This window comes from Sardina pilchardus, chromosome 12 (assembly GCF_963854185.1).
Source record: "Sardina pilchardus chromosome 12, fSarPil1.1, whole genome shotgun sequence".
NCBI classification, from domain to species: Eukaryota; Metazoa; Chordata; class Actinopteri; order Clupeiformes; family Clupeidae; genus Sardina; species Sardina pilchardus.
In genome coordinates, this window is record NC_085005.1 from 17,041,856 (window position 1) to 17,047,855 (window position 6,000).

The window sequence follows — 6,000 nt, forward strand, 5'->3', positions numbered from 1 at the left end:
AAAGTGTTTTGAGCATGCCGCTGACAACATGCCACATACAGTTAGCATTAACACCTTCCACATACTATTTAAAAATTACAAATATGTATTTTTCTGCTCCTGTCTCGCTAAGGTCTCTTCATACATGTTTTCATTATAATTTTGTCCTGTGAAGTCAGTACTGCTATTGGTACTGCTATTGTTCCTTTCAGCAAATCCAGTTGAATGACCCCACACTGAGGGAAAGAAAGGCTGAGTCTCTATTCACTGAAGGTGTAATGGCTCATCTACCAGGATTGCCTATATAGGCTTGACGCCATCAGAGAAAGCAGATCAGCCGTTAGTGACAGGGTGTCAGCAATAGGCCTTTGGGGCACACACCTCTTCACAGACAAGCATCGCCATCATGAGTGTGTATTGTCTGAAGTACGAACAGGGAGTGTGTGTTTTGTGTGTTTTCTGACAGTAAGAGCAGAGAAAGAGAGAGAGAGAGAGAGAGAAAGAAGATTTATTTATTTACCTGTGTGTGTGTGTGTGTGTGTCTGTGTGTGTGTGTGTGTGTGTGTGTATGTCTGTAGAGGCTGATCAAGTATACAGTCTGTCCCAGAACTCCTTCAGCCCACACATGCAGCTCTCATCACCACAGCGTGTTCACTGATTGTCATGTTAGCCAGTGAGGTGCAGGGGACCAGGGTGTCGCGTACTGAACCGTGCCAGTGAAATCGTGTTCTTCGTGGCACTCAGATGTGGCAGACATTATGTCACCACACAGAACAAGGGGATGGTAGGAGAGCTTAATGGGTCCTCCTTATACAGCAGGACTGAGACACAGAAATGGACGTGGTGACTGACCACACATGGGTGTCTGAAGCCCAACATGCCGCTGCTTGTGTGTGTGTGTGTGTGTGTGTGTGTGTGTGTGTGTGTGTGTGTGTGTGTGTGTGTGTGTGTGTGTGTGTGTGTGTGTGTGTGTGTGTGCTGCTGCTGCTGCTGCTGTTGATGTTACGGTCACTGTCCTTCCCTTTCCCAGGCTGGCCCAAAGTAAAAGGATCCCCCCACTTTGAGATTTTCATTGGACGAGGCAACTGTCAATCTGACTGACACTGGCCCACCATGGCCCTCATGTAGCCTCTTCGTCACAGTTGTAAAGCGAGACTGTTTCCTCGCTGCACACAGCACGACTCGGTTCTGGCTACCTGTACCCACTCTCACGGTCATCCATGTGGAGGCAGAGTTACTATGCATGTTCTCTCTGAACACGGTGGCCATGACCTTAACAGTGTCAGATAACCATGTGGTCAATGGATGCAGAGTTTCGCTGAGGTGTGTGCGTGTGTGTGTGTGTGTGTGTGTGTGTGTGTGCGCGCGCTCAGTCACCTGCCCTGGACACCTTAAGAGACACGCTTGGGACAGTCCAACACCCTTTGGTTTTATGCACTTGTTTCCTGTGTGAGCGCGGTGTTCAGATCAGGTTCTCTCCTGGTGAACACACAGCCACGGGCGCACCCATGCTTATTCACATGAGCGGCGTAGCGTAGCGTCAGTGATGGCAGTGAGAGGACAGACTCTCTTCCCTGTGTGGCACACACACACACACACACACACACACACACACACACACACACACACACTCCTATACGTTTGTGTGTGTGTATGTATACACTCTCACAAGTGCATTATTTTCTCTGGACTACATTTATGTCTTAACTGTGTTTGTGCGCACATGGAAAGGGTTTCCTATTTAAGTGTGTGATGTGTCTGTACACCAATGGGTGTGGGTGTGTGTGTGTGTGTGTGTGGTTGTGAGCAAGGTCAAGAGTGCATTATGAGTTAACCTAGTTTTAAAATGACGGCACCCCACTGTCATTATGGCCAGTACAAATAGGACAAGAACATGACTGACATCTGTTTGCCTTTATTAAAGAGAGAGCGAGAGAAGAGAGAAAGACAGAGAGAGATGGATGGCAAGTTCTAGAGAGAGAAAGGGAAAGAAAGAGAAAGAAAGAGAGAGAGAGGGAGAGAGAGAATGAGTGGGAAGAAAGGAGTGAGAGGAGCAACGGGGAATGAGGGAGAGGTAGAGAGGAGGAAAGGGAAAGCGAGAAGTTAACAGCCCCAGACAACGGGCAATCATTTGAGATAAGTTGTTGACCCAGATGTGTGTCCTGCCACCAATGGTGACCCCCCCCCACACACACACACACACATACACACACACACATTCATGTACAGTGTACACACACACACACACACACACACATACATGTATACAGACACATACATGTATACACACACACACACACAGTCAAGCCCAGCAGGATGCCAGAGAGAGAAAGAGAATAGGCATCCAAAGACAAGAAAACAAAAGAGGCCATGCAGCCAAGGTGTGTGTGTGTGTGTGTGTGTGTGTGTGTGTGTGTGTGTGTGTGTGTGTGTGTGTGTGTGTGTGTGTGTGTGTGTGTGTGTGTGTGTGTGTGTGTGTGTGTGTGTGTGTGTGTGTGTGTGTGTGTGTGTGTGTGTGTGTGTGTGTGTGTGTGTGTGTGTGTGTGTGTGTGCAGATGTGATTGGCGCCTGGTCTGCTGTCACACTGCCCTGGTACCCCTCACCCAGTTCCACATCCCTGGCTCTTGTGTCAGTCTTGTATTATTACCATGCCAATGGTGCTGTCAATGCTAAATTCACCTCCTTTTACTTTCCATCTGTCTAGCCTGCCCCCCTAACCCCATCATGACTTGCTCTTGTGTGTGTTTTTCAGGGGATGGGGGGGGGGGGGGTCTTTCTTTACCTTTTGACCTCTTGAAACGAGGACACCGCATTACCTGTGTGCTTCTTTTCTCCTCTTTCCATCCCTAGCTAATCTCGCGCCGCCATTTCAATCATTATATTACATCCCTTTCTGAGAAGAGATGGTTTCTGTGTGTGTGTGTGTGTGTGTGTGTGTGTGTGTGTGTGTGTGTGTGCGCGCTTTAAGTACATGGGTAGTGGTAAGGCTCATTGGAACTGATTTGAGGGAAATGGACCATTACCCTACTTGGGCTTAATTCTGTCTTTCATCCTTGTGTCTATGTGTCATCCTGTCTATGTTGTCTTTACCCTCTGTACTCTCTCTCTCTCTCTCTCTCCCTCTCTCTCTCCCTCTCTCTCTCTCTCTCTTTCTCTCTCTCTCTCATTTGTGCAAGTGCGGAGTGAATGCTGGAGCGACCTGTGAGTGTGACTGAAGTGGCGTGTTTGGCCTGTTCTCAAACTTCTGTCTTATATTATATATATTTTACACCTGTTGTGCACCTACGCTGAACACAAAAGCCTGCCATTTATTCTGAACCAAGTGCACACTGGCTGACTGACTGACTTTTTTTTTGTACAAGTGAAGAAGAAGCCTCCAGTCCGATAGATGTGCAGACAGCCCTCACTCTAGTTATTCCACAGCCCTTATGGTCCATTAGGGATGAAGGTCATGTCCAGTATCTCATGCCCTGTGGATGAGGCCACTTTCGTTTTTTTTTTTTTGTCTTTTTCTGGGAGCACAGTTTGTTGCGTTTTTCTTATCCCGTGTGTGAGTGTGAGACAGCGTGTGTCTGTGTGTGTGTTTGTGTGACTAGAGTGAGTTATGACGTAAGCGTAGCTGTACTCTTTAACACTCTGTATGTTTTATCTCTTCCTCTTTTCCATGTCTCTGTCTCTTCCTCTGTACTGTGTGTGTGTGTGTGTGTGTGTGTGTGTGTGTGTGTGTGTGTGTGTGTGTGTGTGCGCGTGCGCGCGCATGTCCCACCTTTCTGCCTTTGTTTGGTGTTTTTATGTGGGAGCAGACACACAGCATGGACAGGGGTGTGTATGTGTGTGTGTGCAGGTGTGACTGTGTTTTCTAGTGTGTCCATTGTTGTGACCATGTGTGGATGCATGCGTGCGTCTAAGTGTGTGTGTCCACAACTACTCTGAATAAAATCTCACAGTAAAAGTATTTTTCAAACCAAACAAACAGATCTAGTTTCTAAGGCAACAGAATTTGAATGACCAAGAGAGCACATGGTGAACATGTGCTTACCAATCATACATGGTGACTGAAAATGTCCTCCTTTCAATAGTTTCTTACAGATCTTCACCATAATGCTCTGTAACTTTATCTATTTTGAAATACTTGCCCGATTTTGCCACAATTGTGTCGTGACCAACACATTTTCATTGTCGTGTCCGAATATTCAAAGCCGAGAACGACATTCGAAGGAGGAAGCGTCTTGTAATGTGACATATTCAGCGACCCGTGATTTATTGTCTCTGACATTACTTCCTTGAAATAAATTGTTATTACTGTTTGGATTTGTGTGCAAGATGTACTTAGACTGAAACTTAGCCGGCCCTGTTAGCTGGCATTTATCTGCAGTATTAGCAAAATGGAACGCATTACCCTTGACATTTGACATTTGGAAGAAACAAATGATGAAATCCATTTGAAGATAAAGATACACTGGTGTATGCATGCACTTTTGTGTTCCTGTACATGTATAATGTAAGATGGAACTTTATAGGAGTTGATTTCTATTTTATAAATCAGGAGGGGAAAGCAACTATGAGCTTTTTATGAGTGAGTGAGTGAGTGAGTGTGTGAGCGAGGGAGGTAGCGTGTGTGTGTGTGTGTGTGTGTGTGTGTGTGCGCGCACGCACGCTTCAGTGTCACATTGAATAATCTCCTGCTGGATTGGCCCAGAGGCTCTGAGAAGTGAAGCAGAGGAGCCGTAATTATACTCAAACCCTCAATTAGAGCTTAATTACAGCGCGCCACAGCAAGGACAGCCAACACGTGCAGTGTGAGAGTGTGTGAGAGAGAGCGAGAGACAGACGGGTGTTAGAGGCAGATAAGGTAGGTAGATGGATAGATAGATGGATGGATAGATAGATAGATGGATGGATAGGTGAATAGATAGATAGATAGATAGATAAATGGACAGATAGACAAACGGGCTGTGTTCTGTTGTGCTGGCTGCTGAGGCAACATCAGACACGTGTCTCACACCTTTCTGCCCAACACCGTCTTCCATTCACCCCCCCCCCCCCCCTCTTTATTTCTCTCTCTCTCTCTCTCTCTCTCTCTCTCTCTCTCTCTCTCTCTCTCTCTCTGTGTTTCTTTTGGCATGTACATGTGAGCATACCAGCTATGCTTTTATAGTCCACCCCCTCACTGCCACTTTCTACATCCACCTCTTTTTTTCATGTTCATCCCCACCCCTGTTCCTGATGACACTATACATCTCGTTTTCTCTCTCTCTCCTCCTCCGTCTTCTCCTCGGCAATAACGCAGAGGAATTTCTGTGATATACTTCTTATATTGACACCGAGAAGTGTGTTTGCACTGTCTGCGCCCTGAGCCATGTCACTCGACCGCTGGTCCTGATGATGCCGATGAACAACTCCTCAGCTCCCCGAGGGTTTTTTTTTTTTCTGTCGCACGTGCACGTACACACACTGACTCTCTTGGCTTTCTCACCCCAAAAATATTGTTGAGCTAGTAAAAAAGGTTGTGAATTCATCTCTATGATTCCTGAAGATACCCTGATGATGAGCAACTCCTCAGCCCCCCTCCCCCCCATGGGTTTTGTTTTCGGTCGCACGTGCATGTGCACGCGCCGTCTCTCTCTCTCGCTCTGTCTCTCTCTCTCGCTCTGTCTCTCTCTCTCTCTCTCTCTCTCTCTCTCTCTCTCTCTCTCTCTCTCTCTCTCTCTCTCTCTCACTTTCTCACCCCATCCCCTTGTGTGTCGGACACATCCTGTGCCTTTGTCTCGTCATGTGTGTGTCGTTGTCAGCCTTTTCGTTTCGCTCTCTTTCCTGTCTCTATAGCCCGAGAGGCAGAGCTCTGTTTTCTAATGGGGGGGTTGTTCAAAGAGGCGAGCATTGTACAGGAAGTTGTTGGAACCAGCATTCACTTTCTTCTTTCTCTTTTTTTCCCAGTATTCTCTCCATTTTCTATCTTTCTGTCCATCCATCCTGGCTTTTCTCCGCCTTCTGTCTTTGTATGTCGTTCTCTCGGTCTTT

At 46.8% G+C, this 6,000-nt stretch overlaps 1 protein-coding gene across 1 annotated transcript in view; it reads left to right on the forward strand.

Moving 5' to 3' along the window:
- The window catches only part of fig4a (FIG4 phosphoinositide 5-phosphatase a), a 57,887-nt gene that overhangs the window by 26,873 nt on the left and 25,014 nt on the right, over nt 1-6,000 (forward strand). The gene's annotated exons all lie outside the window — the stretch shown is intronic.